This window comes from Mobula hypostoma, chromosome X1, assembly GCF_963921235.1.
Source record: "Mobula hypostoma chromosome X1, sMobHyp1.1, whole genome shotgun sequence".
Classification (NCBI taxonomy): Eukaryota; Metazoa; Chordata; class Chondrichthyes; order Myliobatiformes; family Myliobatidae; genus Mobula; species Mobula hypostoma.
Window position 1 is genome coordinate 14,279,520 of NC_086128.1, and position 12,636 is coordinate 14,292,155.

The 12,636-nt window shown below is 43.2% G+C and overlaps 1 protein-coding gene across 15 annotated transcripts in view; it reads left to right on the forward strand.

The window, feature by feature from the left end:
- ikzf4 (IKAROS family zinc finger 4) overlaps positions 1-12,636 on the forward strand; it is a 172,249-nt gene that overhangs the window by 6,193 nt on the left and 153,420 nt on the right. The window lies entirely within an intron of this gene.

The following is a 12,636-nucleotide window of genomic DNA, read 5'->3' on the forward strand; positions in this document are numbered from 1 at the left end:
AGTACCCAGGACATCTTCAGGGAGCGGTGTCTCAGAAAGGCAGTGTCCATTATTAAAGACCTCCAGCACCCAGGACATGCCCTTTTCTCACTGTTACCATCAAGTAGGAGATACAGAAGCCTGAAGACACACACTCAGTGATTCAGGAACAGCTTCTTCCCCTCTGCCATCAGATTCCTGAATGGACTTTGAAGCTTTGGACAGTACCTCACTTTTTTTAAATATACAGTATTTCTGTTTTTGTACATTTTAAATCATCTATTCAATATACATAATTGATTTACTTGTTTATTATGTTTTATTTTATTTATTTATTTTTTCTCTGTTGGATTATGTATTGCATTGAACTGCTGCTATTAAGTTAGCAAATTGCACGTCACATGCCAGTGATAATAAACCCGATTCTGACATCTGCCACTTCTGCTGGCAGCTTGTATCACACTTGTACCATCCTCTGAATAAAGAAATTCCCTTCAGATTCCCCTTAAATATTTCATATTTCACCCTAAGCCTATGACTTTTAGTTCTAGTCTCACCCAGCCTGAGGGGGAAAAGCCTGTACGTATTCACCCTATCTATACCCTCATAGTTTTGTATACATCTATAAGATCTCCCCTCATTCTTTTTTGCTCCAGCTATTCAACCTTTCCCTATTTATCAGGTGTTCAAGTCTGGCAACGTTTGTGTGAATTTTCTCTGCACTCTTTCAAGCTACTTGATATCTTTCCTGTTCGTAGGTGACTGGAACTGCACATAATACTTCAGATTTGGAATGTTATGCTGAAGTTGTATAAGATGTTAGTGAGGTCAAATTTGATCAAGGCTGATGTATGAAAAGTTCTCTTTACAACTCTATCTGCCTGTGATGCCATGTTCAAGGAATTATGGACCTGTATTCCCAGATCCCATTATTCTACTGCACACCTCGGTGTTGTACAATTTTCCATGTAAGTCTTTAACTGGTTTGTCCAGGATGGTAGACTGTTGTGGTATTTGCTGTTGCCCAGAAAACTGCACCTTTTAATATACCATCTGGTTGACTCCAGTCTCCAGTGAAATATGATCAAAGTTCAAAATTCTAGTGGAACAAAGGACTTGCCCTGCACTCCCATTCCAAAGAAATTGAATGGATCAAAGCATTCCCCATTCATTGCCATTGTATAGAACTCCTTCCTGATCCATGCATAAAATATTTTTTCCCTACAATGCCACCATTTTGCACCTCCCCCCACCCCTCACCAAACTTTCGGAGCAAGAAGGCTGCGAGTGAACGGCTAAGGATTTCTGGAGCGAAGGCAGTTTTACTACTCGAGGTAAAAGAGAGGCAAGACTGCGCAGGCGCGTGACGTCAGCCAATAGAGCAGGAAAGGTTTAAAAAGAAGACTGCCATATCCAGCGGGCAGCAGAGTGATAGGGCTTTGGCTCAACGGACTTGGGTGGTAACGAGGCGAGGTAGGTTTACCTGTGTTAATTGCGGAAAGGGAGTAGTATAAGTGTGAGGCCGGTTTTCTGTGCTCGGTGTCAGATGTAGGAGATCCTAGAGTCTCCCGGCCGCCCAGACGGCCATATCTGCACCCGGTGTGTCAAGCTGCAGCTCCTAAGGGACCATGTTAGGGAACTGGAGATGCAGCTCTAACCTTTGTCTGGTCAGGGCGAGCGAGGAGGTGATCGAAAGGAGTTATAGGCAGGTGGTCACACTGGGGCCATGGGAGACGGACAAGTGCATCACAGTCAGGAGAGGGAAGGGGAAGAGTCAGGTACCAGAGAGTACCCCTGTGGCTGTACCCCTGAACAATAAGTACTCCTGTTTGAGTACTGTTGCGGGGGACAGCCTACCTAGGGGAAGCAACAGTGGCCGTGCCTCTGGCACAGAGTGGCTCAGAAGGGTAGGGAAAGGAAGAGGAAGGCAGTAGTGATAGGGGACTCTATAGTTAGGGGGTTAGACAGGCGATTCTGTGGACGCAGGAAAGAAACTTGGATGGTAGTTTGCCTCTCAAGGTGCCAGGGTCCGGGATGTTTCTGATCGCGTCCAAGATATCCTGCAGTGGGAGGGAGAACAGCCAGAGGTTGTGGTACATATTGGTACCAATAACATAGGTAGGAAAAGGGAAGAGATCCTGGAAAAGAAGGAAGTTGAGAAGCAGGACAGCAAAGGTAGTAATTTCGGGATTACTGTCTGTGCCACGCGACAGTGAGTATATGAATAGAATGAGGTGGAGGATAAATGCGTGGCTGAGGGGTTGGAACGGGGGCAGGGATTCAGATTTCTGGATCATTGGGACCTCTTTTGGGGCAGGTGTGACCTATACAAAAAGGACGAGTTGCACTTGAATCCCAGGGGGACCAATATCCTAGCAGGGAGGTTTGCTAAGGCTACTGGGGAGGGTTTAAACTAGAGCTAGAGGCGGTTGGCTCACAAATAGAGAAAGCTTGGAGACTGTGTGAGATAGGATAGGCAGGTGATAGAGAAGGGACACGCTCAGACGGATGGTTTGAGATGTGTATTTTAATGCAAGGAGTATTGTGAACAAAGCGGATGAGCTTAGAGCGTGGATCAGGACTTGGAGCTGTGGTGTGGTGGCCATTACAGAGACTTGGATGGCTCAGGGACAGGAATGGTTACTTCAAGTGCTGGGTTTTAGATATTTAAGAAAGGACAAGGAAGGAGGGAAAAGAAGTGGGGCGTGGCACTGTTGATCAGAGGTAGTGTCATGGCTGCAGAAAAGGTGGACGTCATGGTGGGATTGTCTACGGAGTCTCTGTGGGTGAAGGTTAGGAACAGGAAGGGGTCAATAATTCTACTGGGTGTTTTTTATAGGCCGCCCAATAGTAACAGGAATATCGAGGAGCAGATAGGTGGAAGGGTGTAATAATAACAGAGTTGTCGTGATGGGAGATTTTGATTTCCCAAATATCGATTGTCATCTCCCAAGAGTGAGGGGTTTAAATGGGGTGGAGTTTGTTAGGTGTGTTCAGGAAGGTTTCTTGCCACAATATGTAGATAAGCATACAAGAGGAGAGACTGTACTTGATTTGGTATTGGGAAATGAACCTGGTCAGGTGTCAGATCTCTCAGTGGGAGAGCATTTTGGAGATAGTGATCATAATTCTATCTCCTCTACAATAGCATTGGAGAGAGATAGGAACAGACAAGTTAGAAAAGTGTTTAATTGGAGTAAGGGGAATTATGAGGCTATCAGGCAGGAAATTGGAAGCTTAAATTGGGAACAGATGTTCTCAGGGAAAAGTACGGAAGAAATGTGGCAAATGTTCAGGGGATATTTGTGTGGAGTTCTGCAGAGATACATTCCAATGAGACAGGGAAGTTCTGGTAGGTTACAGGAACTGTGGTGTACAAAGCCTCTAGTCAAGAAGAAAAGAAAAGCTTAAAAAAAGGTTCAGAGAGCCAGGTAATGTTAGAGATCTAGAAGATTATAAGGCTAACAAGAAGGAGCTTAAAAGGAAATTAGGAGAGCCAGAAGGGGCCATGAGAAGGCCTTGGCGGACAGGATTAAGGAAAACCCCAAGGCATTCTACAAGTATGTGAAGAGCAGAGAGGTAATGTTGCAGCTATATAGGATCCTGGTCAGACCCTACTTGGAGTACTGTACTCAGTTCTGGTCGCCTCACTACAGGAAGGATGTGGAAGCCATAGAAAGGGTGCAGAGGAGATTTACAAGGATGTTGCCTGGATTGGGGAGCATGCCAAGTTGAGTGAACTCGGCCTTTTCTCCTTGGAGCAATGGAGGATGAGAAGTGACCTGATGGAGTTGTATAAGATGATAAGAGGCATTGATCGTGTGGATAGAGGCTTTTTCCCAGGGCTGAAATGGTTGCCACAAGAGGACACAGGTTTAAGGTGCTGGGGAGTAGGTACAGAGGAGATGTCAGGGGTAAGTTTTTTTTACTCAGTGGTGAGTGCGTGGAATGGGCTGCCGGCAACGGTGGTGAAGGCGGATGCGATAGAGTTTTAAGAGACTTTTAGATAGGTACATGGAGCTTAGAAAAATAGAGGGCTATGAGTAACCCAAGGTAATTTCTAAGGTAGGGACATGTTCGGCACAACTTTGAGGGCCGAAGGGCCTGTATTCTGCTGTAGGTTTTCTATGTTTCTATGTAACCTATTTGACTGGTTCTGAAAGCTCGGTATTGCAATACTTGTAAGCAACACTGTGTGGAAGCCTGGAGCAACACACACAAAATATTGGAAGAACTCAGCAGGTCAGGCAGCATCAATGGAGAGGAATAAACAGTCAATGTTTCGGGCTGAGACCCTTCATCAGGACTGATTGGAACAGGCAAGAGTGGAAACCAGTGAGCGAACTCCTAATGACCTGCATTGTGGAGGAGGGAGTTTGGATATGGATGGGATTGTCAACCTTGATAATAAACATACAGTCTCAGTGATACAGGATGCCATTTGAAACTGATTCTGGTTATTCTACCTCTTTAGAATGTGTGGAAACCTTTATTGGTGAAACATAAATGTAGATTTAGGGGAAAGGCAGGCATGTATTTGGGAGGTGATGCGTTTGCTAGAAAAAGATTGATTTATCAAGTGTAAGAGAGGAAATTGAGGATGGGGCTTGGAATTACTTGTGTTGCAAATTAGAATGAGGCCAGAAAGGAAAGTTGAGTAGCTGGTAATTTAGTGTATTTAAATTTGATCAAAGGGAGATATGGTTCTTGTGAACCTTTGGGACTCTGTGGTTAATGTTCTATGTGCTATTTCGTTGTTTTGCACATTGGGTGTTTGACGGTCTTTGTATAGGTTTTTTTATGGGTTCTATTGTGTTTCTTTGTTATGTGGCTGCAAGAAGATGACAAATCTCAAGGTTATATACAGTATAATTAATGTACTTTGAACTTTGAATTTCGAGAGGTGGAAACTGGAAAGTAGATACAGGATGGGGATTAAGACGAAAAAGATCAGAGGGACATTTCATAGTGAGCAGTTGGTAAATAGCAAGAGGCAGTTGAGGTAGTAGTCTCTGTTTTAGAGCTCCATTTTAAGTCACTATGAGCATGTTGAGGAGGATAGCAAGTCATTTAAGTAGATAATTTGTTATGTGAACAGGGTGTCAGGCCTTGCCTGGCCTCCAAGATATTGGGGTGTGTTGGATTATTTTGATCGAGGGTGCATGGTTGGAAAAGATATACAAATAGCGAGGGATTTAAAAAAAAAAAGGAAATACTCAGAAGTGAATTTGTTATCGTGACTGTCAGGTCTTCAACCTGAAATGTCTTTTTTCCCTTCACAGATGCAGCTTGACCTGCCGAGTATTTCCAGCATTTCTGTTTTTATAATGCACTTCCAGATTTTATTTCTGGTTTTTAGGACAGAAACAGTAATATTGTCTTGTGGATGAACCTTGTCAATTGGACCTAATTGAAAGCAAGTTAGCAGCTTGGATGCAGCCTAATGCTGAATCTGATTAAATAATGACTGATCGCCCCCCCCCCCCCCCATGGGCAGTTTGTTTTTGAGCACATTGGAAGAGCAAAGTTAGGAAGACAGGGCCTTGCTGAAGCTGTGAGGCTGTTTTGCAAAGATCTGATGCTTGTCCTTGGCTAATTGAAATTATTTTTGCACAGTATAAGTGTGGAGTAGCGTGCTTGGCATTATTAGTCCTCTGAGCCGAAGTTCAACAATAGTGTATAGTTTGTCGTTCATTTAATGTTTGAATTGAATTGACTTCATTACTTACATCCATAAAATACATGAGTAAGAACCTTAACGTTGTCTATATTCAAATGTGCAATTATAGTAATTTATGATAAATATTATGTACAACAGGATAGTCAATATACAATGGCATGCAAAAGTTTGGGCACCCCTGGTCAAAATTTCTGTTACTGTGAATAGCTAAACGAGTAGAAGATGAACCGATTTCCAAAAGGTATAAAGTTAAAGATGACACATTTCTTTAATATTTTAAACAAGAGAACTTTTTTATTTCCATCTTTTACATTTTCAAAATAACAAAAAAGGAAAAGGGCCTGAAGCAAAAGTTTGGGCACCCTGCCTGGCAGTACTTAGTAACACCCCCTTTGGCAAGTATCACAGCTTGTAAACACTTTTTGTAAACACAAAATAATCTGCAGATGCTGGGGTCCAAGCAACACTTACAACACGCTGGAGGAACTCAACAGGTCGGGCAGCATCCGTGGAAAAGATCGGTCGACGTTTCGGGCTGGAACCCTTCGTCAGGACCCTGACGTCAGAAACACTTTTTGTAGCCAGCTTAAGAGTCTTTCAATTCTCGTTTGGGGGATTTTCACCCATTCTTCCTTACAAAAGGCTTCTCGTTCTGTGAGATTCTTGGGCCGTCTTGCATGCACTGCTCTTTTGAGGTCTATCCACAGATTCTCAATGATGTTTAGGTCAGGGGACTATGAGGGCCATGGCAAAACCTTCAGCTTGTGCCTCTTGAGGTAGTCCATTGTGGATTTTGAGGTGTGTTTAGGTTCATTATCCGGTTGTAGAAGCCATCCTCCTTCTATCTTCGGCTTTTTTTTACAGACGGTGTGATGTTTGCTTCCAGAATTTGCTGGTATTTAATTGAATTCATTCTCCCCTCTACCAGTAAATGTTCCCCGTGCCACTGGCTGCAACACAAGCCCAAAGCATGATCGATCCACCCCCGTGCTTACTGGTCGGAGAGGTGTTCTTTTCATGAAATTCTGCACCCTTTTTTCTCCAAACATACCTTTGCTCATTGTGGCCAAAAAGTTCCATTCAAAAAGTTCAAAGGAACATCTAAACAAGCCCGATGCATTTTGGAAACAAGTCCTGTGGACCAATGAAGTTAAAATAGAACTTTTTGGCCGCAATGAGCAAAGGTATGTTTGGAGAAAAAAAGGGTGCAGAATTTCATGAAAAGAACCCCTCTCCAACTGTTGAGCACGGGGGTGGATCGATTATGCTTTCCACTGTGCATCTATAGAAGTTTGTCAATGTTTTAGATGAAATGCTGAATCTTCGCAAACTTCTAAAGAAGTAGGGGTGATGTGCTTTCTTCGTAATTGCACTTGCAAGCTGGGTCCAGGACGGGTTCTCTGAAAATATAACACCGAGGAATTTAAAGTTGCTGATCCTCTCCATCTCTGATCCCCCAATGAGGACTTGCTCATGGACCTCTGGTTTCCTCCTCCTCAAGTCAATAATCAACTCTGGTTTTGCTGACATGAGTGAGAGGTTGTTGCTGTGGCACCCACTCAGCCAGATTTTCAGTCTCCCTGCTGTATGCTGATTCATCACCCCTTTGATTAAATCAATGCCATGGTGTCATCAATAAACTTAAATATGGCATTGAAGTTGTGTTTAGTACTGGTGTTGAATGGAGAGCCGTAGTCAATGAAGAGTACCATAATGTATTTATTTTTACTGTGAGATGTTCCCGAGTTGAGTGAAGAGCCAATGAAATGGCATCTGCTGTTGACTTGTTGCGCCGGTAGGCAAATTGATGAAGATCCAAGTCACTCCTGAGGCAGGAATTGACGAGCTTCATGCCCAACCTCTCGCAGCACTCCTTGACAGTGGATATAAGTGTTAATGGATGATTGCAGGTTACCATGTTCTTCTTTGGCACCGGTATGATTGAAGCCTGCTTGAAGAAGGTGTTTTCCGCAGACTGCTGAAGCAAGAGGTTAAAGATGTCAGTAAACACACCAGCCAGTTGATTAGCACAGGTAGTCAGTACTTGGCAGGTACATTGTCCGGGCCAGATGCTTTCCATGGGTTCACCTTCTTCAGAGACTGAAATCATAGAGTTGTTTGGGGCTGTGGGAGTTTGTGAGGTGCCTCCATGTTCTTTTGGTCAAAGCAAGCATAAAAGGCATTGAGCTCATCTGCGAGCTAAATCTTGTTGTACATACTGTATGTTGCTTGGTCTTACTTTGTAAGAGGTGATGGCATTCAAGTCCTGACACAGTAGTCGAGCATCCTTCATTGATTTAAGTTTGGTCTGGAATTGTCTTTGCATGTGAGGTGGCTCTCTGATGGTCATATCTGGACCTCTTGTACTTTTCTTGGTCATCTGATGCAAATGCCACCGACCTAGCCCTCAGCAGATTGTGGATCTTTTGGTTCAACCAGGGCTGGAAAAAACTGAATGACTTTGTGGGGACACACTTGTCCATGAGTGTCTTTATAAAAAGTCCGTGATTACCATGGAGAATTTATTCAGATTCTCTGCATCTTTGAACGTGGCCCAGTCTACTGACTTGAAGCATTCCTGTAGCGGCTCCTCTGCCTCCCACAACCACCTTTGTTGTCCTCCCTGCTGGTGCCTTGCTCTTTGGCTTCTGCCTTTATGCAGTATTGAGACATAGTTGTCTAATAGCAGGATAAATGCATAGTCCAGTAGTGTTTGCTTTCAGAATTTGTACTTGGTTGAAGTGTGTTATTCATAAAAATCCTTAAGATCAGATGGTTGTCATGTGATATTTGATTCTCTCCTTTTCCAAAATAAATATTACTTGTGAGACTTGAAATTTTTGCCTACATTCCTGAATAACCATTTGGTTTAGCAGAAAAAAATAAGGTGGGAAAATAGTGGCATCGTTGATGTAAACAAATATATTATGTTCATTTATAGCAATTTATCCTTCAACAAACTTGAAAGGCCATTAAAAAGATGATGCTTGTGTTTATACAGGTTCCCTCCGCCATCCGAAGGTAGAGCGTTCCTATGAAACGGTTCGTAAGTCAGAATGTCGTAAAGCAAAGAAGCAATTACCATTTATTTATATGGGAAAAATTTGTGAGCGTTCGATGACCCAAAAAATAACCTACCAAATCATGCCAAATAACACACAAAACCTAAAATAACAGTAACATATAGTAAAAGCAGGAATGATATGATGAATACACAGCCTATATAAAGTAGAAATACTGTTCTACAATCATTGCTGCACTGTTCTCCGTAGCGAAAATCTCACGCAAGCGCTCTCGGCAGAAACACAGTGCAAGCGCTCTGGGCAGAAACTCTCTGTCCAGTAACCTTTAAGCATGAAGCTGCCAAATCATACCAAATAATGCATAACAATACACAGCCTATATAAAGTATAAAGTACAATGTAGTATCACTTACTGGAATTGGGAAGACAGCACCGAGCACACTGATGATGGTGTGTTAGGCTGAATCGTTGGAGGTTGGGGTGGTGCAGTGGTCCCAAACCGCTGGGCAGCAAACTGATACCGATCCGCGGAGAATGCAGCGATACAGACGCAATCAGCAATCGCCTCTGATCTGGGCCGACAATTACGTGCTGGGTGGCACCTAATTAATTAGCTTGTTTATTTCGGCTTTTTTCTTAAAGATGTGCTGGGTGCGTCCTGGCTACCGCTGCATTCTCCGTGGCCCGGGAGTTGGGGTGGTGGAACACTGAGGTGTCATCTCATAGTCGTCTGTTTCCATCAGGGCAGGCAGGTCATCTTCTTCTATGTCTGCCTGCCTTGATGTCAAAGGTCGAGGTTCGTTGTCTGTTGTGGCTGATGTGGAAGGCTTGAAAAACGATAGTATGCTTGACTGCTTAGCCTCGCGCATTTTTCTATCATCTCATGCAGTTGCTTCACGTTCAGTTCCTGGACGACTTCACTTTCGGTCTGTTCGCTACCGCATTCAGTTTCGATTGTTATCCTTTCCTCTTCCAATTGCATCAGCTCTTCATCTTTCAGTTCTTGGTCACGGGATGCCAAAACCTCTTCAACATCATCTTCGTCAGCTTCCACAAGCCAAACTCACTTTGTCCTTGCTTCGTTCACCACGCTTAATTAAGTCTAGTTTTACGCTAAGTGTAACACCCTTATGAGCTCTTTCAGGCTTTTCTGATACCTTAGAACTCATCTTGCAAATGGATGCTCAAAATAAATCGACATAAAACACAGATGCTCACAGCCACGTGTTTAAGCAATGCCGGCTTGAATGCAGTTCCAGGGGAGGAGCTTGGCTGCTTGGCGCACGCTACTTTTTCCGCGTGCTGCCTTTTATCGTAACAGTGAAAACACCTTCTGTTAGCAAAAACAGGTAACTAATGTAGGTCTTTTGTAATAGTGAGGTTTCGTAAAGCGAACATTTGAAAAGCAGGGGACACCTGTGTGTGTGTGTGTGTGTGTATAATGCTGATAGATCTAATAACTAGAAGCAGATGTGACAATAACTTGCTGAATCATAGTATTGAATCATATTTAATTAGCAGATTGGTATAGTCACAGTTGATGCAAAATAAAAAGACAATTTTATATTACAATTCCACATGAATTGCTCAACACTTTTATCTGAGCAATCACTCTTTAAGTGTATGGCAGTATGGTCTCTTGGGGTAGAAGCATATAATTTGCTATCAATGGTGTTGCTAAATGTGAAAGACTAATAACTATGTACTGCCAATTAGCAGCCTTAGTTTGTTGTTTAGTTTTGCCACAGTTGCTTGGCATTGAACCTTGTTCTTCCATTGTGCTGGTGATTTACACCGGTTTCCCAGCTCCCAATGGATTACATTTAAAATTCTAGTTTTTAAAATCTTCTGATATTGCCTGTATTCATTTTCTTTACTGTGCACCTGTTTCCATCAGTACAAAATCTTTGTTTGTTTATTTATTTAGTGATGCAGCATGGAGTATGTCATTCCGGCGCTTTGAGCCATGCTGCCTAGCCAACCCTACAACCCCAATTGACTCTAACCTAATCACAGGACAATTTACAGTGACCAGTTAACCTACCCAGTAAGTCTTTGGACTGTGGGAGGAAACCATAGCAGCTGGAGAAAACCCACACATTCTATGGGGAGGACAAACAGAGACTCCTTATGGAACAGTGCAGGAGTTAACTCTGATCTCCCGAATGCCCCAAGCTGTAATAGTGTTGCACTCACCCCTACGCTACCGGACCGCTCAAATTTCCTCTGACTTTGCCATTATATGATTTGATTTCCCATGATTAGTCCATTCCCACTGCACTCCTGTTGAACTCTTGTTAAAACTTCCCTCTAACCAAGTTTTCTTAACATTACATTTTACCGTTTTTAAGCTCTCTTTTCTTGATTTTTTGGATTTTTTTTTAGCTGAGCATCTGGGTTTTGGCCCAAAACATTGACTGTACTCTTTTCCATAGATGGTGCCTGACTTGCTGAATTCCTCCAGCATTTTATGTTTGTTGCTTGGATTTCCAGCGTCTACAGATTTTCTCTTATTTTTGATTGGCATCTGTTGATAATGTAACATAATGCTCTGTAATCCATGTGGCTCACTTGTGTACCACATGTATAAATTAGTCATTGGAGAAAGCTGTGGAATTATATATTGTATTGCACTGAGTGAAGGTATATGTAACAAATTGAGAGTATAATCTTCTAGTTCCTGGCAAATTGCTTGGTGTAAGAAGGATGTCTTCTGTTGATATGGCTGGGCTCAATTTTCTACCAGTTTGGAGAGGGGTTAGTTAAGGATGCAAGTGATTTGGCTTGCATCTATAGTTTGTTGCTTCGTACTGGAAAGTGCACGTTGACTGGGAGCTGAAGGAAGTTTGGCTGAGGTGTCCTGAAATTGTCTTATTTTGCCATTTTCTAAACTAGAAGTTGAAGTTTTTGGAGTTCACGTAGCTGTTATTTACAAATCCACTGACTTCTACAGCTCCTCCCACTGTCTCTTGTAAGAATGCCAAGCCCTTCTCACAGTTTCTCCATCTCTGCCACATTTGTTCTTGAGATGAGGCTTTCTATGCCATGGCATCTAAGATGTCCTTTTTCAGGAAACCTGGCTTCACTCCTACCTTCACTGTGGTTGATGGACCCTCTCTTGCATCTCTTCCATTTCCTGCACTTCTGTTCACACACCACCTCATCCACACCCTCACCCCGCCCACCGCCCCAAGGCAGAACAGGGAAAGCATTCCCTTGGTCTTTCTCTTTCGCCCTACCACCCTCCACATCTAACACATCATTCTATGACATTTTCTCCAGCTACAATGTGCCAAATTTCAGTCCCCACCCCCTTCTCTTTTCTGCAGGAACCACGCCCTATGCCTCCTTAGTTTGCCTAGCTCTGCCCCCTCTCTGCCAGCATTTTACCCTGCAGTTTTAGGAGATATAACACCAGTCCTTACACCTCTATTCAAAGATCTAAACAGCCCTTCCAGGTGAGACAGAAGCTTGCATGCACCTTCTCCAATCTCATCTATTGCATTTGGTGTTCTTGATGTGTCCTGTCTATATTGATGAGACCAAGCACACAATAGGCAACCACTTTGCCATGCATCTGTAATCCATTCATAATAATTACCTGGTTGCAAGCCATTTTAATTCCCCTCCTTATTCCCACACCAACCTGTCTGTCCTTTGCCATCTACACAGCCAAGGTGAGGCCAAAGAGCACCTTGTGTTTTGTCTGGATTGAACTCTCTCGTACCATGTTACCTGCTCCCTCTCTGTCGCTTTCCCCCCCTTCCTCTCATTCCGATATACTCTGGTCCATCCACACCCCAAGTAGGTTCCTTATTTTCCCTTTTTCTGCATATTCCTCCTGCAAATTCTATTAAGCTGTAGACTTTTGGCTTCACTCATCTTCTCCCAGTCCCTGTCACTATCTCCACCTTTTCCTCCCCCACCGGACTCCATCTGCCAATCAAACCCCTT